Below are 26,463 nucleotides of genomic sequence, written 5' to 3' on the forward strand. Positions count from 1 at the left end.
AATCATCTACAATGTGCTGTGCTCTGAGAGGCATACTGGGTCAGGTGCTTTCAAATTTTTTGACCTAAATCCATAGTAAGAATTACTTTTAATCCTGATCTATTATATGCAAACACTGCTTCCTTTATATAGATATAGATATAGATATAGATATAGATATAGATATAGATATAGATATAGATATATAGATATTTAAGTGCATACAAGTATATAAATATGCATATTTTCTTTATTATATGTGATGTTCTCTAATACCTTATATTCTGTTTCCATTCTATTCTTTTTGTTTTTGATGCTTGTTGCAAACCGTTACATATCATGCCCCAGGCTCTCTGCCTCCACATGATCACTGGGTATAATTTCCTAATTAATTAATTAGCCTGGTTCTACACGGCTAGTTTGCCTGGTACAGACGAAGAGATCCTGTCCCCAAAATTACCACGGTCCCAGTTAGGGCAAAACTAAGTTGGACTTCTTTTTACCTGTCACCCCTCACATATTAGAACATCCTATTGGCTTCTCTCCAAATTATTTTCCAGCTGACCACCCCTCACCATCTCCCTGACCATCGCCCCAGTCCAAGCCATAATTGGCTCAAAGCCCCGAAGTCCTCCCTTTTACTCCATTGCCCCCTTAGAGTCTTCCTCACAAAGAAGCCAAAGTTCTCCAGTGAAAATGTCAGTTACATTCCATCACTTTCCAGCGGGCACCCTCCAGTAGCTCTCTCCCACGGCACTCTACATAAACCAAACCAGATCCTGGCCCATATCTCACCCTGCACTGTGTGGCTTGATCCATCCTGCCACCTCTTCAGTCCCATCTTGTATTTCATTTCCTGCTACTTGCACCTGCCCAAGCACTCCACCCTTAGACCAGTCACTTTATTTTTCCTCAAAACACCAAGTCCTGCCATGGGGCATTTTCAGTTGTCTGGAGTCTCCCTCCAAACTTATACAGTGATTTACTTATTTGTCCTGCTTGTTGTTTATTGTTCATTTTCTACCTGTTAGAAGTGAGCTTCCCAAGGGCACAGATCTTTGTTTTACTCACTGGTGGTATATCCAAAGTATCTAGAAGAGTGCTTGACACATTTTGGGTGCTTCTTTTTTTCTTTTTTTTTCTTTGAGAGAGAGAGAAACTCTTAAACAGGCTCTGCTCTCAGTGCGGAACCCCACCCGACATGGGCTCCTTCTTGGGACTGCGGGATCAGGACCTGAGCCGAAATCAAGAATCATATGCTTAACCGACTGAGCCATCCAGGCACTCTAGATTTTGGGTGCTTCTTAAATATTGATGGTTGAATGCAAAAAGTGCTAACTATCATATTAATACTGTCAATAACATAAGCTACTCTTGCCTGAACACATGTACAACAATCACACTGCTCCATTTTTTTTTAGCAGCAAACAAACCACACCAGTCATAGATTTAACATTTTGAATACCAACCATATAAAGTAAGAGTGACAGAAAAAAAACGACAATCAACTTTAGTATCTTTGTATTGGGTTAGTTACTAATCTTTTGTAATAAATGTTTCTCAAAAAAACGCTTAGTAAGTTATGAAGTCTACTATCTATGTTTCAGGCTGTTTCCACCATAATCCAACTGAATATTTATAAGAGGTATTCAGTGCATGTTTTCTAGAAAAGAAATTTTTAAAAATGCCTACTTCAACATTTCAGAAAGTCATTTCTATACCTCTGAAGGTACAGGATGGAATAAATTTGATTCATCTAACACTGGTGCCAGAGAACCGGTTTGCAATGTGGGGTCTTTTTGTGCCCTCCTGGATTGTCATTTTTCATTCAGAATATTCAGATGAGCCCCTTCAAAATCATGTAGGTTATGTATTTGATTATTAAACTTGCAGACCGGGTAAGCGCAAGAGTTGACAACCTTTAATGATAATTCTCTGCCCATATTAGCCATTGTTTTCCTATTCCTGCAACAGTCTTCAATTGTGGAATCAGTTAGGAGTTAATTCAGTTCAGGATTAACCTCTAAGCCCAGCCTGAGCATTTCTCTAGTGTAACACCACTGGGGATTAGCCAATGCTGGATTCTGAGTTCAGAGATCAGGAGCAACGAGGAAAGAAAGAGGGTAAAAGAAGATTGCCAAAATAAAGGTTGGGTCGCTTGGGTATGTCTGCTTCATCCCCTTCACATCTATAAAATCTGGAAGACTAGTTTATTTTGGAAATTAATCTTTCCTTTAGTATACATTTCATTTTGCACAAAAAAATGGTTTATATAAAAGTGTCTATACAAAAGTTGCCATGGTGTACGTTGTAGGTACATATATGTTATATAAGGCATAAGGGGTAAAATACAGTCTGGTTCACATTTCTTCCCTTGGGCAGATGCCAGCATCCACCCTGCCAAGCAATAGGCCATCAATCTCTTCTTTGTTTAGCTCCTTTTGGAAGCAGTAAAATTTGTATGATTGACACTTAGAGAAGTCTTCAGGTGGTCATGTGTGAAAGCATTTCAAGTCCCATTATTATATGCTAGTTAGCTCTTCCTATGAGTGCTATTTAATTAAGTGGGAAGCCATCTTTACCGTAAACCAGAGAAGAATGTCACTGTAACCTGGTTAAGAGCATGACCCTGAGTTAGTTTGCCTGGGTTCAAACCCCAACTCTGCCACAACAGAATACTACAGACTCAGTGGTTTCAACAGCAGACTTTACCCCAGGAGTGTAAAATCGATGTGCCGGCAGTGTTGGTTCCTGGTGAGGGCTTTCTTCCTGGCTGGCAGACAAGCAGGCTTCTTGTGACCTCTGTTCTGGGCACACACACTCCTGGTGTGCATTTTTCTTAGAAGGACACAAGTCCTATTGAGTTGGGGCTCCACCCTTATGACCTTATTTAACCTTAACTACTTTACGGGTCCTGTTTCCAAATACAGTCACACCAGGGATTAGGGCTTCGACACATGAATTTGGCAGGGGCCGGGGGGACGCACAATTCAGTCCATAACAAGTCACATATATGTTGCCCGGAGCACATTTGCAATAAACGCCAGCTCTTATTTGTGATACAGTTTTACTTTTCTCCCCGATGTGTATAGGAGTCCTAGTTTTGCCATTTATTGTTTGGGTTGGTTAAAATTCCCATTTATAAGCAGAGGCATATTAACATGAGTAAACCCCAATTAGTGCATTTATTTAAAATGATAGTAAATGAAGTTTCGATTCTAGTGAGGTGACTTAAATGCAGACGTCAACACTTCATCCATTATTTTATGTAATGGGTTTTAAAAGGCGCTTAACTTGAATCCTGTACAGGACATCACTGTCAGCAAAGTATGGCCTGTGGGCTAAATCCAATCTGTGGTTTGCTCCTGTACAGCATGTAAATTAAGAATTTTTTTTCTTTACAATTTTAAAGTGTGGCAAAACAAACATACACACGTGAAAGAAATATCTGTAACTGAGGCCTTCTGTGGCTCACAAAGCTGAAAATACTTACTATTTGGCCCTTTACTGAAAGACTGCTAACCTCTGCTCCATGGATAGAGTTAACCCAAGCTCTTCGGGTATATCCATTTCTTGTAAGGTGGCACCTCCCCTTTCCTCTACCCTGAGCAAAGTTTCCCAGCCCCAACATTTTCTACCTTATTTATTTTGGAGAGAAGTAGTCTACAGTCCCTGTCCTGTCTCACCAACTTCTGAGAAAGATACTGAATATAATTTCACCTTTTCTTGGTTACTGTGACCCAGTGATGGCCTTGGAAGTGAAGAAGGATCCTGGTGGTTTTGAGTTATTTTTCCACATAATATCCTTTCTGGTCAGGTTAGGCCTGTTATTTCTTGTTACTGTTATCTGTCCATCTTTGAAACCTCCTCGACTTCTGCTTCCAGTCTGCCTTGGTCTTGGAAAAGGAGAAAAAAGAAGTCACTATTAAATACATTTTTATCTATAAGATTTCATTAGATTCTTTTCATATGTTAGCTCCTTTAATTCTCATAGTATGACTTTGTGGTTAAATGTCATTATTTCTACCTTGCAGATTAAGAAAAGGGTTAAATTTATTTGAATCCGAGCCCAAGTCCTTCTGGCTCCAAAATTCAAGGCCTTTCACCAAAGAAACCCAAAAACCTGGCTGACTTGAACTGTAAGTAACATATAAACAGACTAAAATGATGCCTTTGTTGATAGTGCCCAGTTGTAAAGTGTTCTAAGACATCTGTTTTGTTTTCTTCTCAGTTCTTAGCTATGTTCTATGGTTCCGTTGTGTGATAGACAACTTCCAAATTAGCGAGGTGCTGTGATGACACTTTGTTTGTTCAAATATATCCTTGGCCACCATTCATTCAATGAATATTGAGTGTTTTTCAATAGCAGCTCACATCTGAAAGTATGTGAAAGGATATTTATTGAGATGGAGATTTACTTAAGCTCACTTTATGTATTTCTTCCCCAGTGAGGAGCAAGTGGGCCTCATTGTTCTCTCTTGTCATACTTAGGGAAGGATGGGATTCCAGGAGGAAAGCAGAGCTCTTTTAGTGTCGTTTGCTAGGATAAACCAGTGGGATGGGAGGGGGGGGGGGGGACAGTCCCAGCAGCTAAGAGGAAAGAGAGAAGATTCCCTACTGTGTTGCGGGAAAGGGAATTAGTAGTTTTTGTTTGCACATGTTATTTAAAAGATCTGGACGGGGTGCCCGGGTGGCTCAGTCAGTTATGTGTCTGACTCTTGATTTTAGCTCAGGTCATGATCTCCTGGTTCATGAGTTGAAGCACCGTGTCAGACTCTGCGCTGGGAGTGCAGAGACTGCTTCCACTTCTCTCTCTCCCTCTCTCTCTGCCCCTTCTCCACTTGTTTTCTCTCATGCTCTCTCAAAATGAATAAATATTAAAAAAAAAAAAAGATCAGGAAAAGCCAGACATTCATTCGTGTGTGTGTGTGTGTGTGTGTGTGTGTGTGTGTGTGTGAATTTAGAGTGAAGGGCTGAAGGCCACACCAAAGGATCCTCTTGGTAGACACATTGAAGCTCTAACGGGAATTAGAAAGCACACAGAGATGGTGGTGTTTTGTTTCGCTGGGCAGAAGAGATGGCTGCAGATTGGGGGTCACCCTGAGAAGTGAACCGCATCATTCAGGCAGTGGTGACCTTCTCTGGCATAAATCATGGCAGCGTTGGTCCACAGCAGCACTGGCCCCATCAGAGGTTGGAAGTGTCGTTTGATTTGAGCATGGGCGGGCTCTCTCCCCAGCAATGTGTTTGTGTGGAATTTTGGCCCAGAAACCCAGAATGACAAGACAGAACATAGTCCTTTATTACTTTTAAATCAACATATTTTGTCTTTAAAACTCCATCTCACTTACTACTGGGAGCCTCTCTCCTTCCCTGGGTTCCACAAGATTATGAGAATTTTTTGTGGTATCTAGCAATTGGGAAAAGGACTCTTATCTTTAGGTTACCATGCTGATATACAGTCTCCTCTTCATCCCAACCAGTGGGTCCTTTCAAGGAGCCAGTTTAGGAGCCTTCTGTTACTTTGAAGGCCAAAGATACTTTCGTAAATATCAGGAGTTAAGAATTCAGATTCAACCATAATCACAAGATCAATTCTAAAAAGTATTATGTATTGGTCTTTATTTTTCCTATTTATAAACATATAATTGATCAAAGCGGATGAGTAGAAAAATCCAGAAAAGTACAAAGCGAATAAATATTAACATCTGCAATACATATTCTTCCAAAAATTCTTCCCTACTGAGATTTTTTTTTAATATGCAGAGGTAATATTCAAAACATTGAACTACCTGCATAGCTTAGACACCAACCAATCAGAATAAAGCCCTGGCTGGCAGTGGAGAAGGATCTTGAACCTTCCTTCCAAACTCCCCTTTCAGGCTTTACTTAATAGCTGCTTTATCTTGAGGAAGTCCACATTTGCCATATTTGGGAGAAGCCATGGGTGGCAGTGGCAGTGGCATTGGTGGGCTTGTCAGTGCATGGGCTATTTACCAGCAGATACAGAATTCCTTTAATGGTTTGACAACTGGTATGGGTTTATGGCTACCTGTACCAATATGTACTGATGGAGTTATTAGCCTGGAATGTATCACGATTCCTTATAGTTGGCATTGTCGTCATTTAGCAAAATCTAGTGAACGTTTGCCTGTAGCATAATATGTTCCTACAAATGAGTACTTTGTAACTAATCTTTGGGGATGCACTACAGACATGTCAAGATAATGATTCCATCACCTCTTGCAGTGGCTGGCTGGACATGTGCCACCAGCTTCCAGAACCAGTATTCTCCAGCCCCCTTGACTGTTTGCCCTCGTGTGATATAAAAATACTGTCATTTTCTTCACCTGTCATGATGTGGAAAGGGTTGGAAAGAATCGCTTTACAACAAGGTTTTTAATGGGAACATATCATCCCATCATATGATTATGACATGGTTAACTTAACCAACCCCCTATTAGTGGACTTTCATCTTGTTTCCCATTTTTTCAATATTTTATTTTACTCCCAATGGACATAAGTAAACATATATCTGATCATTTTCTTAAGACAAGTTCCCAAAAGAGGAATTTTGATATTCTGGGTCCTCTTTAAGACCTGGACACACAATATCAAGTTTCCCTACCTTGCTGTGAGTACCAAAGGACACAGGCTCTAGATCTAGAATACTGGTATGTGCATCCCTGTACCATTTCTTTATTAGTTGTGTGATTCAATGCCTCTGTGCCTTAGTCTCTTTGCTGGAAAATGGGATAATCACAATATTTATCTCACTTAACTGTCATGAGGATCAAATGAGTTAGGAGTACTTAGAACAGTTCCTGTCTCATCGTTACCACTCATTAAATGTTAGGTATTTTCTTTAGTAGTTGTAGTTTTTGTTATTTTAAAGTTTGCCAATTTTCACTCCTCCGGGAATATATGAGAATGTCTTCCCTCTCATAATCCCAAGGGCACTGGGAATTAAGTTCTTTGCAATCATTGCTATAATATAATAGGTACTTACAGATTTTTCTTTTAGAAAAATGCATTTCAGTTACTTATGAGATTGAATATGAGGTTACAATCTTTGATAGACATACGTGTTTTGTCTTGTGCTCACTTTCTGTTAGGCTGTTTGTCCACTTCAGGGATATTTTTACAAATGGAGAATGTTCTGGGAGTCCTAGGCAGCCTCTTACCCCATTCTGTATAAAATAAAAAGTAGAAATGCTAAGGTAATCAGAACCTCATGGATGTATCTAGATAGGGAGCTGCGGTTTTATAACCTTGGCTGCCCATTGTAATCACCTGGGAAACTTTAAAAGCTGCTCACGACTGGACCGCACCCCCAGAGATGGTAATTTAATTGGTCTGATTTAATTACCTGGCATAGGGATTGTTAAAAGCTCCCCAGGTGATTCTAATGTGCAGCCAAGACTGGTGTAGGTGGGTACTGATTAATTCAGGGTCAGCTGGGCGTGTCTGTGAGGCGGGTGCTGGAGAGAATGACGTTCATAATCAGTCAGCTCTCCACCCCAACGGAGTCAATTGCCGCCATGTAAATTGGCTAAGACTGAAAACAAAACATCCAATTCTGCTAGACTTTGCAGTATCTTAAATTTTTTGCTCTGGATAGTTACTTTCACTTTCAAATTTTTCTTTTTCTTAAAAATCAACCCAAATGTCACACTTTTGGTGGTGGAAATGATCACTACATAGCAGATAACTTCACGCTCTTGACTCTTCCTACTATGTTATGTTTGCTGTTGATGAAGCAAACAATCACAAAAGGACTACATACAAAACAGACTGGATAATATGCACCTTGTGTACAACAGCTTTGATCTTTTGTCTTACTTGGGGGTATAAGTGACTTGAGATTCGGCATTTTAAGAAGACTTCCTTTAGACTAAAAACTACAAACTGAAATTGTCCTTGAACTGGGAATATTCGGTTACAATGTGTTTTTAAGGGAAAGCTTTAAGAGTAGCTTCAAAGAAGTCAGAAACTTAAGAGAAGGACAAGAAGATGCTGATGTGTTAGTAAAGTCTACATTATTTGCTTCTGTGGTTTGGAGATGTAAATAGAAACAGCTACGGCAAAGAAGTTCTATAATTAGCTTGCATCCTGATTCCAAAAGTTGCTTATTTTAGAGCTATTAATAGTATATAACAACCACTGTTTAAAACTCTGGGTTTGAATTTTCTGGCACTTTAATGAAAAAATTAGTATTTTCAAGCGTTGTGGTTTCTCTAAAGTCATGTGCTAAACAAGTCAAAGTCCTCTGTTACTGAAAGGTTTTTGGGAATGGTGAATGCTCTGGTAATTTTCTTCTTCCTGGGCATAGTTTTCTCTGAGAGTCAGAGCATGAGTTTAAATCAGAAATTAAATAAATTACTGATCTAAACTGTGGGTCTAGTTATAGACAGACACTGGAATTTAGACACAACAAATATGCTCTTTAAACACAGTGACCTTACCCAGTTGTTCTTCCAAAACCACAACAGAGAACAATCTTGCTCAGTTAATCATGTCTCCTTAAAGAAACCACCACCTAGAAGGGTGTCTTTCAGAATATATTTGGCAGCAGGATGAGGCAACCACATCCTACCCTGAAAAGCGAATCCTCAATATTTCCCTTCAATCCAAACCACCAGTCAGCATCAAATCCCTTCCCTGAGCTCACCAAATGTGTTGTTTCATTATTTGTTTTTATACTTGGGTGAATTTCTTGTAGTTCTAAATCCTATAGGATACAAATTGAATCTGGAGAAAGACTTCGAATAACTGCCAACCATCCGCAACCAAATTTTACCCAGATGCAAAGTAGACCAAGTGGGCATAAGAGACACTAAGCCGCGTCTATAGAAAAAGGAATAGAGTATTAATAGAGTCACAGACCATTTATGGAATCCTTGAATTCCCATTTAACATGTTGCTAAGTTTCAGGAAAGAAATGTTAAGCAGTGGTGACTGATAAAAGCAAGTCAGGTTACAGTTATGTTACTCTTTACATACCAGGAAAAAAAAAAGTTCTGGATTAGCCTCCTGGACACTATAGGGGAAATCTAGCCTGGTATACCCCCTAATAGGCAGAGATGGCAGTGAGCTTTGGGTAATATCTTATAGAAATCAGTCAAATAAAATTAGTTCTGGGTTCCTCCAAGAATTCAGGATACTGTTTGATGATCACTGTGTGATCCCCCTGGATTCACTAGAACCCACCCAATAGAGACTGAAAACTTCCCAGTGGTGGTTCTCAATCTTTATTTCTCAGGATTATATGTAGGGAATTAAAAAAAAAAATACCCATTCCTATAGCCTATCACAGAATGTCTGAATCATAATCCCTGGTGGTATATATTTTAAAGAAATGTCCATAAGTGTTCCTGATGCACAGCAAAGATGAACACCTCTGAACACAGGCAAATAGATGGGGTCAGGTTTCCCACAAGAAAATCGCTTTTCTGAGGACTAGAGATTTTTGAAGATTGGTTTAGATCATCTCAGCATCCTCTTCAGGGGATCTTCGAGATAGTCTAATGAACAAGATGATCACAGAAAGGACACTCTTTAATTGTAAGGGGTCTTTGAACATCAAAGTGCTGTGCACTTGAAAGCATTGTTACAACCAACTTTTTATGTAAGAATTAATTTAGGAAGTGACTTGTTTGTACTGTTTGCAATTCTACTTTTAAAAAAGTATGATAACTCCTGTAGTTAACCTAGACAAGCTTCTATTTTCTATAAATATACATGTCATGTAAATATTTTCATATTTTTACATTCTATTATAGGCACTCCCAAGAATGTTTCCATTAGTAATTAATTGCCAACATAGCATACAGTTCATAAATAAATTTCATACAATTTATTTGATGAAAAGGAGTATATATAGGAAGAGAAAGTTAGATCAGTATTTGTTAAGCTTCTCATATGCACTCTTTTAATAACAGATTGGTTATCATACTTCTTTTTGCTGTTGAAAAAACTGAAGTTCAGATTAAGAGATATCTCCAACACCATACAGTTAGTAAGTAATAGCATCAGGATTTAAAATCAAGTCTGCTGATATATTTTCTAAATTGCATTATACTAGGACAGTCAGTAGAGAAGCAAATGTCCTTACTTGGTCCTTGAAAACATTTCATTTAATAAGTTATATCCTGGAGGACTATTCTGTATTCACAGTATGGCCATAAAGATTACACAATTGGGTATCTAAGAAGACTTTTTCATCTCTCCTATTTTCCATGAAGGAGGATGTAGACATTTTAATGAATCTTTAAGGGGGTCCAATATTTTAAAATATCTACTATCTTCTTAAGCAACTAAGAAATAAGGTCAAAGGGTGAGGTAGATGAGAACCTAATTATTGCTTTTATTATGGATGAACTTTAGACCGATGTGTTAGGCTTAAATCTGAAGCAAAGTAGGCATCCTAAATTTAAATCCCAGTTTTAAACAGACTTACCTATCCAGGCTACAGGCAGTTCCCGTAACACCTGAAGCTTGAAGGACTAGAGATATGTGTTCCTTCTCTACCCAAGCTTCCTGTTAAGAGAAAATAAAGAGAAAAAGTTTAGATCTCTCCAGACTCACCTATCAGATGGGTCACTCCACCAGCAGTGGAGAAAGTCCAGCATTGCTGCAACTCAGGATCTACCTGCACCTGGGAAAAAAACATCAGAAGTAAAAAAAATTGTGCTTCTCCTGGACAGAAAACTATGCCAGGAAGTTTTTCATATACCTAACAAAAACGTGTAAGGACAGACACAGCTAAAGTTAGAGTTTGTTCGCTGAGTGTAAGGAAGAAACAAAAGGGTACCACTTAATGTCATTGTTTCTAGGATACACAGATAAAACAAATATTGAAATTGAGGGTTTGAAACAATAGTGTTCAGTGTCAGAGAAGTTAATAATTAGGACATTGTTACTTAAAAAAAAATCCCATGCTTGCTTTTTATTTCCTTCGTCTCTTCTGTAAACTTTGCTTTAAATAAGTATCTTTGAAGAAACATACTTCACAACAGAAACTGAAATTCCTTTTCACCCTAAACCCTCAGTTCTGTGTGAAGACTGAGACCCTGCAGAACCGACAGCGTTGTCTGCTTACCTTTAGATGTTTTTTTTGATTCTTCCTTCCGTGGTGTGTTTGAAGGCATTAGTTCCATTTAATATTTATAAGCACGTGGAGTGTTTCTTCGGCTGATAGTCCACAAAAATAATTCATCATTAATATGCACTTAATTTGTTTCTCAAATTTAATTTCTAACAACATCTTACTCTTCATGAGTTTTTAGCTTACACTTTAAAAATGATGTATAATATTAAGGCAGATTTCTTTTTTTAATGTTTATTTTTATTTTTGATAGCACGCACAGAGGAACAGGGAGGGGGGGAGGGGAGAGGAGAAGATGGAGGGGGGAGGCGGAAAAGAGGATCTCAAGCAGGCTCTGCACTGACAGCAGCAAGCCCGATGCAGGGCTCCATCTCACAAACCTAAGCCTCAAGTCGGATGCTCAACCAAATGAGTCATCCAGGTGCCCCAAAGCAGATTTCTAAATTATTTAGGTCAACCTCCGTGCTGCCTCCTCCTAAAACATTTTTGTATCAGTTTGCCTAAATTTGAGCCAACATTTTTGTCTGATTTAACATTTCAAAAATTATAGCAAAAACTAGAGCTGGAACACAGTAGATCCAGGGCCCTCATTTCATAGGTAAAAAAACAAAGAAACAAAAACTTGGACTTAAAAAGATTAAGTAATATGACAAAGACTGTGAAATAACTTACTTAGTAGAGCTGGAAGTAGAAATACATTCTTCTCACCCCTGAAAGGGTTTTTCAACGGGAGTTGCCTTGTTTTCCAGTTTACTTCTGTATTACTAATTTCCAGTTTAAAAACTCCAACTCCCAGGACAATATTTCTCAATCCTGGTGGCTTTGTTTAGTTTGATAGTACAGTTTTTATTTTTTAAAAAAATCTAGTGAGATTCTACAGAAGGAAAGGAATGGATTTGTGTTGCCTTTATTGCTGTCTTTATAGCCACACACACACACACACACACACACACACACACACACACACACAGAAATCACATGGTATCAAAAATCTCGCAAAGCACTGGGTGTGGCTCCACTGGCTCTGATTTCAATACGCATTCTAACTTTCCTGAAAGATGTGCGCGAGCACTTTCCACTCACTGAATGTCTCGGTGCTTGGGTTTCTTTTCCCAGACTTGCTGCTTTGTTCGGGTTTGACTCTCATTACCCACATTTTGCGGGGGTCCCTTTGCCATTTCCAAAGGTACACTTCCAACTGGGAGAATCAGCTCAGCTTACAGAGTTGGGTATGGTTATGTTTATTTACTGTTCTTTGGTAAAAAGCTAAAGTGTCCCTGCCTGTTTATTACATTAGAAGATGTTTAAGTGCATTTCCTAAATAAGAAGCCCTTGTTTTCCACTTGGCTTCAGGTAACTTCGAAATCCCCGGGGGTGATCATGTCTGTTCTTGGAGGTTCTCCTTGCAGTCCGATGATGTAAAACAAATCTGCTTCTTCTCCAGCCCCATTTGGGTGTCTCTCCCTTCTCTCTTGTTCCCACTTGATTAAAAAAAATTCCCACTAAGCTGCTCCAGATCAGAAGGAAAACATGACTTTCCTAGCCAGAGATTTTTGCATTGACCAAGGCTATTTAGATAGTCAAATTTATCTTTCCAGATTTGAAATCAGGTTTCGTCCATCTCAGCAACGATGTCCATCAGTATGATGCAGCCATTATTCTTTTCCAATAGATAAACCCGTGAATAAGGGTACCCGTGTTCAAAACTATCTTGATGCAAAATGCAACATAACATAGCATATGTCAACGCAGTGGGAAACCACTGCCTCTGAGAGAAATAAATGAGCCTGATTTTCTGAACCACTGGCGTGAGAGTAAGTGGACTTGGATGAAGTGCAAAAGAAGCCATTAGAGGAAAGGGATGTTCTAATAATCCTACCCTCCCCAAGAGCACATCTGCTTTGATATGAGAGCACAGAGGAGTGCTGGAAACGGACTGTCACTTTCCCACCACTCCTTAAATGGCTGGAGCACCAGAGCCCTGTGTACAGAGCAAGTGGAGGCTCAGTCCACAACCTCCAGGCTCTCAGGGCAAGGAAAAGTTGGAGTCATCATCTGTGAGCCTGCTCTGGCTAAAATAACCATGTAATTGAAGTGAGATTACATTGTTAACATGGAATTACTGATTCATGGCTCCCTTCCTTCCACATGTATGGTCCCAGCCTAGCCATCTGAATTGGCAATCTAGATGCAGTTTCTAAATGTCCTCCCCAACCTTTCTTTCTTTTGTATTTTTTTATTTTTGGCTTTTCACGACCTTCAGCCAAAAAAAATAGAGTGGAATTTTTCAGGAACTGTTAGGGAGCCAAAATGTGTGCTAGATGCATTAGGTTTATGCCGGATCTAGGATCTAAGGGAAACAAGAAATCCAGGAAAAGTTTAAAAATCAGACTGCGTCTAAGAGGAAGCAGTCTTTGGCTTCGTGCCTTAATGGACAGCAGGAATGATGCAGAGAGGATTATAAGTCACTCATTCCCCAATTAGATCTCATTTTCCCTGACGGCACAATAAAACCATGTCTCCACACAGCAGTAAAATTCATATTCCACTGATCAGTCAGGTTCTTTATTGCTGAATAGGTTTCCCGAGTAAAGAAGGTTCAGTAGTGGCCCTAATGAAAAAGCTTCAAGTGTGATAGATGGAGAGAGTTGAGCCTCGCTTAATAGTACTATTTCAGTTAAGGTCTTTAAGACTTTTGCCAAATTGAACTTGAAATAGAGTTTCAGCATATGCAACCTGGCCATTTTCGCAACACACCAGCTCTTGCTCCTGAAGCTCCACGCACGGAGCAGAGTCATACGCAGAAGGTCACTGGCAGCCTGGCGTGTGAGAACAGTCGACAGGTCTGGACCATGGCCCTGATCTGTCCAGAACCATTCACGTCATTCCGAGGTGGGGAGTTTCCCTCTCTGTCCAGTGGGAAGGTGAACTCACGTTCTTTTCCAGGTGAAAACTGCTATGCCTGTATGAACGCGACAAACCAGATACTCTAATCACACGGAATCTGGCTTCTCTCCTGGGGGCACTTGAGCCAAAGCGACAACAAATGAGCATTTTGGGTGCCGCCTCTCATCACGCGTCCCTCCTCTCCTCACTGCCAGCAGGTCCCGAGGTTTCGCTGTTCCCATGGCTGCAGTGTCATAGAGGCCAGGTGAGGAAGACACTGGACCAGTTACCTTCTGCTTAGACCCATAATAGCACTCTCCTGAGAACAAGAGAAGGGATAAAGAGTTTTTCAGGAGAGCAAAGGTAAAAGAGCCACAAGAATTTAATGTCAGATTTCTTCAAGTTCCTCTGCCTCTTTTCCTGGAAAAAGCTGTGTTTCCAGTAGAAGAGATTGAGATTCCAAAGCTTCAGATACTTGTTTCCCGTGTGTGTGTATTGGGAAAAGGTGAGATAACCCTGTTCCTCCTAATGGATGTGTGTGGTGGGGAGGAGAGGACCCTCAGTGGTTCTGCACATAAGCATCAGGGAAGCGGGGATTCTCGTCAGTCTTAGAAAAATGACTTGGAGTCAAGTTCCTAGAATCCAGGCCAACTGCAGGATGACCACTACCCACATATAAAGTCTGCCAGGCCAAGAAAGACCCACCAGCCATTCCAGCCAGGCGCTGGCTGCGGTGCGGAGAGGGGGACCCAAGGGCGGCCTGCACAGGTGTGAGTGGTGCTGGTGGCACCCCAGCCTCGGACACGCGCAGTGGGGCAGAGCTCCTTCCTGGTCCCTCCAGCTTCCATAGGAAATCGACCCTCTCGCTCACTCAGTGCAAAACACCCAGATGCCAGTTCCAAGAAAATCTGCTTCCCCTGTCACCAGGACCTCAGGCTGCCAGCTACCACCCCCCTCCTTTTTCATTATAAAACATTCCATTTGGAGATCCTATGCCAGTTATGGGTTCATGTCATAAAAATAATTTGCCCATGGGAATGTGAAAAATAACCTTCTAGTCAGCGGATGTTTGTATCCTACAGGACATCTGGTGTTCAACTCAGGAGGAATTCTCATTTGTAGTTTGAGGGGGTGGTACCGTGGAGCGTTGGATTTTATGGCACCAGAGTCTCCCGTTCCCCCAAACTCTGGTAGGGAATGAAACATAATAAAATAAACCGGCTTTATTTATCTCATTTCATCTTTGCAAAGTGATGAGGTAGACTTCGTTCTATTTTTATAATAAACTAAAATTCAGAGACGCTAACTGACTTGCCCAGACCTCAGTAACTCTAGGTTCCAAATGCTCTATATGTTTTTTTACTTCATCACACCATAATCTTTTTTTTCCTTTTCTTTTCTTTTCTTTTCTTTTCTTTCTTTTTTCTTTTTCTTTTTCTTTTTTTTTTTTTTTGAGAGAGAGAGAGAGAGAGAGAGACATGAGTAAGGGAGGTACAGAGAGGGAGAGAGAGACAGAATCCTAAGCAGGATCCACACACAGCACAGAGCCCAATGCAGGGCTCAATCTCATAACCATGAGACCACGACCTGAGCCAAAATCAGGAGTCGGACACCCAACTGACTGAGCCATTCAGGTGCCCCAAGGATGTAAGACTCATACCTAAAATACCAGGTGCTTTTAAGCTAAAAAGAGAGGAGTTTGAATCCCACCTACCCAGTTCTGAGACCAAGGGAAAAGGCCTTCAAAGATCCTGAGAATCGTTCTCACCTGTCCAGTGAAGGGTAATGGACATTTAAATGAATTGCTGTATTTAAAAGCCTGGCAAAAGTAGACATAATCCTTATTTAATGTTTCATACTTTTGAGAAGTGGAAAAATATCCCATCTTTGAAAAATAATCCAGGTATCAAAAAGTGATAAAAAGGTGTTCACAACTATTATTATAAGGACCTGCTTATCACATCTTCATTTTAAGAATATGTACCACTTGCATCAGAGTAATTTTTATAATTCCTTTTGGAAACCTACAACACATAAGAATAGTGTGAAAAAAAATAAATGTCTTGCTCTGTAATTGAGAACGCTCTCCTAAATAAGAATAGTAATTGTATCAGGATTCAAATACAGTTCAAACCCAGAGGCAACGTGAAGGAAGTGTCGAGCCCTTTGGGTTGACATGGGGTCTTACCTTTCAGTCACTGAAACTGTGCCTAAAATTTTACTTCCTTCCTACGGTTCCCCACAAATGGCATCAATTGTCTGATACATAGAACTTCTGAACAATAAAGTTCACTACCTAATGGGTTTAACTGTTTAATGAAAGATCATAATTCCAGGGCACCTGTTGGCTCAGTCAGGTAAGCATCCAGCTTCAGCTCAAGTCGTGAACTCCAAGTTTGTGAGTTGAAGCCCCGCATCGGGCTCTGTGCTGACAGCTCAGAGCTGGAGCCTGCTTCAAATTCTCTCTCTCTGCCCCTCCCCTGCTCACACTCTGTCTCTCTTTCTCTCTCAAAAATAAACAAAAAATAAAAAAAAAATTAAGATCATAATTCCCTCACAGATAATTCATAAATTTGGAAATCCACCCCACTAAGCACATATTCCTCAGCTCCTTCTGTGCTTACAATCTTTGCTAGATATCAGAGAAGATGCAAGAATGATTACGTTAAGGTAACATCAGGGAATTAAAGTGTGATGGGAAAGTTAGCCTAGCAATAGCAAGCCGTCAACCTGGAATGGATGGTGAAAGTCAAGTGGTGTAGGAGGATAGAGGAAGAAGCTTTGGTTCTGCCTGGGCACTTGAAACAGGCTTTGGGGAAAATAACAGTTGAGTTGAGACTTTAAGAATATATAGAGAAGGGGAGGAAAGTGTTCAGACATAGAGACAGCGTGAGCAGCGTGGAAGTGTAAATGTGAATGATTCTTCCAGTAACAGCAAGTTCTCTGGTTTGACTGGAGCATAAAGCAGGTGGTAGCAAGAGGCACCATCGTGGTAGGCAGAGTATTGCCCCGCAGTGACGTCAACGGCCGAATACCGGAACCTGTGAATATGGTACATTTCATGGCAAAGAATTAAAGTAGCTAATCCACTGACCATAATGGAGAGAGACTATCGTGCATTATCTGGGCGGGCCTCATATAATCAGAAGGACCCTTACAAGCGGAAGGGGAAGAAGACGTCAGTGATACGATGTAAGAAGCACGTGACCAGCATGGCTGCCTTTGAAGACAGAGGAAGGTACCACAAGCCAAGCAATGCAGGAAGCCTCCAGAAGCTGAACGAGACTGGGAAATGGACTCTTTCTCCAGCCTTGAGAATGTGATGCAGTTCTGATGACACCTCAGTTTTAGCTGAGTGTGATCCATAGCATGCTTTCAACCTACCTGACTGCGAGATAGGAAATTTGTGTGGAAGCCTCTGAGTCTATGGTAGTTTGTTACAGCAGCAATAGGAAACGGATGCAGAGGTGAGGAGTGGACAGCTGAATTTGGAGGCAGTGTAGACGGTACAATGGAGGAGAGTGAGGTCAGGGGAAGGGGACCATTTAGGGGGTGTTGCAATAACAGAATGGTGAGCTAGGGCCATAAATCTGGAGATGGAGATAGATCAGAGGGGGTCCGAATAACCAGGACACTGAATGAGTGCCACAGACCTAGGGTGCCATACATCTAGAGAGGGAAGTAAAATCTTGGTAGCCAGTTTGATGGCTGGTTTAAGCCAATTTCTCAAAGTTCAGGAATTGAATTCAGGGAACCAATTAGAGTCTCCTCTCTCAGGTTTTATCAATGATCGCTTTCACATGACGTTTGTCATTGATTTGTTAACATTTTGTTTTATTTCTCCCAAGGGGAAAAATCATGCTGAAGGGCAGGTTAAGAAAAGATTGGTTTGTAACAGGCAGTTTGGTGTGACTGAGCCCCTGGGTAGAAAACTCACAGCAGAGGACTGGATTCCGAAACCTCGTGGTCCAGTGGTTGTGTCGAGAACTCAGAAGGTATTAGAGATCTTCCCAGTGTGATGACTTCCTCAGGCACTGCCCACCTGGATTTGTGTCAGTGCAGTGATTCATCTAATCTCTCTGAATAAGTGATAAACTCGGTTCCTTCAAGAAATTTTGGAGTAAGTAGATGACATACTTCCATTTATTCCCGCCTCCAAAATAAAATAACAGTAAGATCCACTAACGTCAGGTCTTCGCTGTGGCTTTGGAGATAGCATGTCCCTACCCTGGAGTTGCTTAGAGTCCTCAAGGAGGGCAGTCAGAGTTCATGACTGCAGAATGACATAACAGGGGCATGCACCGAGTGCAGTGGGAACACAAAACCAAATTACGACTAGCAAATCAGCAAAGGCTTCTTAGAGAATTTTTGAGAGTCGTATAGGCACTACCAAGATAAAAGGGGAGGCAGTAGAGATAGAACATGGGCAAAGAAAGGAAGAGTGAGACAATGTGGCATTTGAAAAAAAAATAGCAGTGTTCCCTGGGGAATATGAGAACTATCTGTATGTATCTCTCTCATATGTATATGTTCCTCCACTCTGGACTCTATCTGGAGGAAACAAAACCAATGGGATATATATATATAGAGAGAGAGAGAGGAAAAAAACATTCTTCTTTTTTCAACTTTATTGAGCTATATATAATTAACATACAAAATTGTAAGATATTTAAAGTATACATCATGGTGATTTGATATATGTATACATTGTAAAATAATTCCTCCCATGTCAAACACATCCGTGACTTCTCATATTTACCTTTTTTTTTTTTTTTTTGGTGAGAACATTTAAGTTCTACTTTCTTACCAAATTTCAATGATACAATACAGTGTTATCAACTCTATTTAGCACATTTTATATTAGATCCTCAGACCTTATTCATCTTGTAGCTGAAAGTTTGTACCCTTTTATCAACCTCTCCCTATCTCTCTCACCATCCCCCTCCTGAAAACCACTTTTCTACAATTTATATGATTTTGACTTTTTTTTTTTTTTAGATTCTTTGTATAAGTGATACCATGAAGTGTTTGTCTTTCTCGTTTTGGCTTATTTCACTTAGCATAATGCTGTCAAGCTCTATTTATGTTGACACAAATGTCAAGATTTCTTTCTAGTGGCTGAATGATACTGCATTGTATATATTTATGAGATTGTCTTTATCCATTCACCAACACTAAGGTTGTTTCCATATCTTAGCTATTGTTAATAATGCTGAAATTAACACAGAAGTGCAGATATCTCTTTGATATCCTGTTCATATTTCCTTTGGATATATACCTAGAAGAGAGATTACTAGATTACAAGGTAATTCTATTTTTGCAGGAGCTTCCATACTGTGTTCCATAGTGGCTGCACGACTAACTGCACAGTTTCCCTGAACAAACAGCACCCTTAATAATATTCCATCAGAGATCATACTGTGTCTGAAACTAGTCACCTCTTGAATGACCCACTTGAAGAGCCAATACATTTCTTTTTTAAGAAAAGCAACATTAGTTTTATTTCTGCTACTTGCAATTGAGGGATTCTTGATTGACACATCTGTAACCCAAGCAAAAAAAAATTGCCAACGGTTTATTCTTTCATAAAATTCTTTAAAAGCACTGAAGGTGTTAAAGTCAGAAAACCATGCATAAGGGCAGAAACAATACTCATACACACATACACCTATATAAACACTACTTCTAGATTAGAAGCTGCCCAAAATTCTAACCAAATAGGACAGGTACCCCTAGGCCTTATGCACCAGAATTGTTTCAATTTGTTGCTTTTCATAAGAAAGGTTTTATTTCCCCAGTTGATCAGAGAGCACACTTGGTTAAAAAAAAAAAAAAAGTCTGTTGATATTCCCCTCGCTGAGTTTTAAATAGCCTGAGTATGTGTGATATATCTTTTGTAGTGAGTACTTTAGAGAAAAAGCATTGCTTTTAAATCTCATGCATGCCCCAAATGTAATGTGAAATAAATTCCACCCTGAATGAGCTCCTGCCATGTCTGAAAACTGAATTGTAATATGCAAGGTTTCTCCGAGACAGGCCATTTTTTTTTTTGTGGTCTTAAAAGCAGCAAAGCTAAGAGGATTGATAAATTTTAAATCTCTCTAGCAGATTTCATGTAAAACAGGAAGTTTATATCTCATGCAACTCTAGTAGCAAAAGCACGAGTAATTCATTCCAAGGTTTCCCAGGAATTAAATTCCGTTCAATTAACAGGGTGCACTGTATTCAACGTGGTAAAGTTGTGAATAATAATAGTTATTAATAACAATAAAACCAACAACCTTGGGTCTGGCCTCCAGGAACTTGTACTTAATCTCTGAGATAAACATAGTTTCAGAAAGTGGTGTCTGAATTTTTCCATTGTTTTCAGCATGCTTCTGAAACTATCAGGTTAAAATTAAAAGCTCCAAATTAATCAAATCCCTGTTCAGCTACTCACTTCTATAGGGAGTAAAGATGCAATATTTTCTTTGTGATTCTCTCTTCTCTCAAGGGTGAGGAGTCCTTTCTGAATTCTGAAAGAATATCTTACCTTCCCGAGACATCCTTCTCAAAATTAGTAGGAATAGAATTAAAATGGCAATACCAGCCATCATTTATTGAACACATACTACATGCCAGGCATTTCAGTAGCTTTTAATACATCATCTTCTTTAATTCATGCCATAATCTCATAAGCAGAAGTCTTATTATTTCCAACTTAAAGATAAAGAGCCTGAACATCAGCGAGGTTAATTAACTGAACTAAAGGCCATAAAGTTCTTAAACTAGGAGCCAAATTCAAAACTCATGGTGTCATTCACCAAAGCCTCTATTCTTTCCACTGTGCTATGCTTGCCTGAAAAAAGTGCCTCCAGGGTCTCATACTGAAGCTGTGAAGCGGCACATTAGAATAAATACAGTTATAGAGGCTCTGGCTTGCTTTCTTCTTACACACCTCAGATCATTTCACAAAATACTAAAGCTTGCTCTGTAACCTGAGAAAAAACTTCCCAGAGGCACTTCACCTGCCATCACTGAAGATAAGAAAGCATTCCATACACCACACCAGTCTTAACTAAACCCACAGAGCCTACCCCCTTCACTGTTACCAGGGTTTCCTAGCTGAGCAGAATGGTAACCAGTGGGCCACGGGGACATTCATGTTAATAGATCAGACTTGCAAATGTCAGCACCTGAGTAACAGTTACATGCCATGAACCTCTGCTGTGCATGCCCAGTCTGAACTGAAATATGCAAAATAAATAGTTGAACAGTTTTTTTTTTGTGTTTCTTTTTTTTTTAGAAAAAGTCATTTGCAAATGCATATCAAGGCTGAGCAGGCTTGAACTGTGTAAAGAAAGTGTTAGGACATTCATGTCATCTTTTCAAGTTCCAAGAATTTTACAGCTGCTCTTAACGTGTGTGTGAATATTTTATGCATGTGTTTTGAAGGAAGTAGTGTATTACCTTAAAATTCCCTACGAATGGCAGATTTTCATAGGAATTTTTTCTCAAACACTTGTTTTCCTGAATCATTGAATCTTATTCTCAGAATCCATTGTGCTAGTAATGAGGTAAGTCAGTGTCATTTAAGTTTTTGTTTTTCCTTTAATGTAATTTATTGGCTTCTGAAAAACATTTATGTCAGACATTGGATTTTATAGTTTTTATTCTAGTTTTCTTTTCATGCTCTTATTGGTTACATGCTGTTAAAACTGACCAGGAGGTTTTATAGGTTAAAATGACACAGGAGAAGAATGTTATCATAATGTTAAATTCCACTGTGGTAAGCCACGTATTTTTTTTTAATTATGGCAAAATACACATAACAAAATCTGTCATCTCAACCATTATTAACTGTACAGTTAAGTAGTATCTAGTACATTCACATTGTATTTAGTACATTGTGAATGTATCTAGTACATTCACATTGTACTTAGTCACTCCTATCCATCTCCAGAACACTTTTCGTCTTTCAAAACTGAAACTGTATCCATTAAACCATGACTCCCCGTCTCCCCCGCCCCCCACCATGACTCCTCATTCCTCAACCCCTGGAAGCCACCAGGCTACTTTCTGTCCCTGTGACTACTGTAGGCACTCAGTGTAATGTTCGGTTTTTGTGATGGTTTATTTCACCTAGCATAGTGTCCTTAAGGTGCATCCATTTTGGAACATGTCAGACTTTCTTTTTAAGGCTGAACAACAATCCGTGGCATGTATTTATCACCTTTGATTAATTCATTCATTCCTGGATACTTGGTTTGCTTCCTCACTTTGGCTGTTGTGTATAATGCTGCTGTAAACATGGGTGTACAAATACCTCTTTGAGATCCTGCTTTCAGTTCTTTTCGGCATATATCCAGAAGTAGAACTGCTGGGTCATACGGTAATTCTGTGCTTAATTTTTGGAGGAACTGCCATACTGGTTTCCATTTTACATTCCCATCAACAGTAAACAAGTATTCAGATATCTCTGTATCTTCATAAGCACTTACTGTTTTCTGTTATTTATAATTATTAGCGTAAGCATCCTAACGGGCATGTGGTGGTGTGTTATTGAGCTTTTGGTTGCATTTCCCTTATGGTTGGGAATGTTGGGCATCTCTTCACGTGCCAATTGGTCATCTGTATATCTGTTTTCTAAGGAATGTCTATCCAAGTGTTTTGCCCATTTTTCGGGTGTTTTACTTTTAGTTGTTGAGTTGTAGGAATTCCTCCTATCTTCTGGATATGAAGCCTTTATCAAATATGTGACTTGCATCTGTTTCTTCCATCCTATGCGTCGCCTTTTCATTCTCTTGATTCTGTTCTTTGTTACACAAAAGTTAAGTTTAAAATTTTAATTGTCCAATTATCAGTTTTTTTTTCTTTTGTTGCCTGTACATTTGGCATCTTATCCAAGAAATCATTGCCAAATCCAGTGTCATGAAGCTTTTTTCCTAAGTTTTCTTTGAAGAGTTTTATAGTTTTAGCTAATCCATTCATGTTTTTGATCCATTTTGAATTAAATTTTGTGTATGGTATGAGGTAAGGGTCCAACTTCATTGTTTCATATGTGGATATATATAGAATATGTATATACAGGGAACATATATAAGGTATATATATAAGGTGTATATATATATATATATATATATATATATATATAAGGTATATTTAAAATACATATATATATACATACACACACGCACATATATATATATATATATATATATATATACACACACACACACACACACACACACACACACATCACTGATTCTCATTATTCATGGTAGTTGTGTTCTATACAGCCATTGTGAACACAGAATTAGGGAATACTGAATCATTGCTCTAGAAGGAATATAGTCTGTTGCAAACCTCTGGTCACATTTATGTCAACCATTCAATACATAACCTTATTTTATGCATGTTTGTGTTTAAAGAAATCCTATTCAAGGTGCATTATTGATTTATTAACATTGAGCTCACAGCCAACAGCACTATACGTCATGCCAGAACAAAGCTTATCGAGCATACTTACTTTCTCTGTAAGATAGCACAACCTTACACTTAGGAACACTGGACAGTCCTCGGCATCCCCTGTTTAGGGGCCATTTTAAACAGCAAAATCACCAACCAGAAGCATAAAAGTGGCACTGAGTACACCGTCTAAAGGACACATGTTTATAGTATGAGAGGAGAAACAGGACGGCAGAGAATCTCCTTGTTCCACTTCAGGTGGGAACATGTGCAGAGATCAGCTCACATGTTTGGCTGTTCTGCACAGGTCTCCACAGATGGCCATGAAAACTGCACAGGTATTGATTTGGGGAGTACAAGTACATTTTAGTGAGTAGGCAGATTCACAAATGTTGAACCTATGAGTAATTAGAATTGATTGTTCAAATGTATAAATACATACATACATACATACATACATACATACATAAATATTCTACTTGCTTCAGGGATCCTTGTCCCTCTGGCATCCACGGAAGGAACAATGCGTGAGCATAATAAGCTGCAGAGAATAAAGATGCATGTGTTTGGTCTTAGTCCCCTGTCAGGGCCTTCAAAATAATTTATTTATCCCTGCCCTCCAAACTAACCTACTCTCTCTCACCCATAGATATAATTTCAGAAATCACTTAGAAAAATGTTTATTCTAATTCTGAAATTACATTCTCCATGGTTACTTTGGTCCAAATCATTGAATTTTCCAAAGATAGGTCAGGCTGACTCAAGTATCTAGACCACTTAACACATACGTACTTATTGCGTAGACGCATCTGATGAGCAAACCCCAGTGTCCTTAAATATTTGCAACACGTGTAGCTGGCTGCTGCGTAACTTGCTGTAGGGTGAGACTGCCTGAACAATGACAGTGAGTTCTGGTTAGCCTGGCTGTGAGGTGTGTTGTTGGAAATTAACAGGGATGCTATACTGCTATGTTCACTTCTTCTGAACTGTGCTAATCTGAGAGCGCACAAGGACGGAGGCTGGCAATTCTGCAGTACTAGTAAGATCCCAGTCTTGGAGAATTCAAGGCTGGGTGCAGAGATGAGTCTATGGTCAGTCCAAGTTTAAGATAATTTTGTGAAGGCTCTTGGGTTCTCCCAAGTTCATTTCTCCTGTTGAGACTTTCTTCACACCTTCAAACAAATGAGTTGATTTTATTTAAAACTAAAACAGAGTTATCTCTTTGTTTTACTTCATATTTATTGCATTCATAACAAATGCTAGTTTATGTCTGTGTCTACGTGCAGACTTTTGTGTCAAAAAATATACAAAATATTGGGGCACCGAGGTGGCTCAGTCACCTAAGTGTCCAGCTTTGGCTCAGGTCATAAACTCACGGTTTGTGGGTTTTGAGCCCCGCAGTGGGCTCTGTGCTGACCGCTTGAAGCCTGGAACCTGCTTCGGATTCTGTGTCTCCCTCTCTCTCTGCCCCTCTACCACTTGTTCTCTCTCTCCCTCCCTCCTTTCCTCCCTCCCTCCCTCCCTCTTCCTCTCCCCCCCCTCTCTCTCTCAAAAATAAACATTGAAAAACATATATATATATATATATATATATATATATATATATATACACACACACACACACAAGATATATTAAGACTGTGTGTCTGTTTTGCATTCTTCTATGTCTATAGAAGGACTATATCAATAATATCTTGGAGACTTGTGGCTCCTTCAACAGAAATAGACTGTGCCTTCAGGTGTCCTTGTGGGTTGAATTGTGTCTCATTTGCAAATAGGATTCTTGTAGATGTGATCAGTTTAAAGTGAGGTCATAATGGATTAGGGTGTTATCCTTATAAGAAGAGGGAGATTTGGACGTAGAGGAACTGATACACAGGGAAAGAGATCACATGAAGACAGAAACAGGTTGGAGGGATGTATTGATAAGCCAAGAAAAACAGTGAGGATTTCTGCCAGCCATCAGGGGTTAGGGAGCAGCAAGAAAGGATCTTTTCCCAAAACCTTCGGAAAAGGCATGGCCCTGCCTGTACCTTTATTTCCAACTTTCAGCCTTTGGAACTATGTGAGAGGATGAATTTTTGTTGTTGTAAGCCACCCAGTTTGTGGTAATTTATTACAGCAGCCCTACAAAGCTAGTACAGATGCCTTTTCCGAAAACATCACTACTTGTACAATGTTTTGTCTTTTCTATTCCAGAGAATGTTTTCTTTTAATTGAATGTGTCATAGAGAACATCTATATTATTTGCTCATTTTATGGATATAGAAACAGAGATCCAATGATGTTATCTGTTTTAGATCACAGAGATGTAAAGAAGAGTCAGAAAAATAATACAGTCTCCTAACTACTTGTTTTGTGCTACTTTTTCAATGCACACTCTTGCAAAGGAATTTAAAATTAATGGTTGAAAGAACACATAATTCTTTATCATCCTTTTAAACTCTAGTTATAGACTTAGCTGCAGTCACAAAATCTATTCCAAGCTACAGGAGCTAGTGTCTTCACTATTCCAAATGTAGATGCTGCCTGGTCTAATAAATATTTTCTAAGAACAGCCTGTTATGTTGTTTTGGGTTTTGCTCATTATTATAAGACTGCCTGTAACTAGATTCAGGCCTGCATCATTTAACTCCTGACTCTACCAAATTAAAAATTTTCTATCTCCCTTTCCCCAAATGTACCCCTTACACACATACACATTTAAAACCACAGTAATGCTTGGACCTTGATTGGTGTATCAGGTATGTGTGAAAAATCCATGCATTGATATATTGGTCAGTGAATAAGGTCTGTTTTCTCCCAAAATTAATATGTGTCCAAGGAGAAAATATTAATATTGGAAATCTCAGCATCAAAGAAGAAAAGTGGGGGGGGGGGGGGAAGGCAGGTGATGGCAAGAAATGCCACCTGCGATCACAGCAAAGACAGGAACTTCAGAGCTTATTAGTCATTTTGTTTTCTTAACACCAAACAATAAATCTTATTTCACAAGGCTAATTGAAGATGAAATTTGAGTTATTGTATTAATATCTGAGATTAAA

General features: G+C 39.4%; 1 long non-coding RNA gene across 1 annotated transcript in view; it reads left to right on the plus strand.

Annotated features, from left to right (window-relative positions):
* The first annotated feature begins 4,018 nt into the window (after positions 1-4,018).
* The window catches only part of LOC132691568 (uncharacterized), a 138,378-nt gene continuing 115,933 nt past the window's right edge, over positions 4,019-26,463 (plus strand). The window contains exon 1 of the long non-coding RNA XR_009615866.3: positions 4,019-4,118. This is a non-coding gene — a long non-coding RNA (uncharacterized LOC132691568). The remainder of the gene's footprint in view (positions 4,119-26,463) is intronic.

This window comes from Panthera onca, chromosome B1, assembly GCF_046562875.1.
Source record: "Panthera onca isolate mPanOnc1 chromosome B1, mPanOnc1 haplotype 2, whole genome shotgun sequence".
Taxonomy (NCBI): Eukaryota; Metazoa; Chordata; class Mammalia; order Carnivora; family Felidae; genus Panthera; species Panthera onca.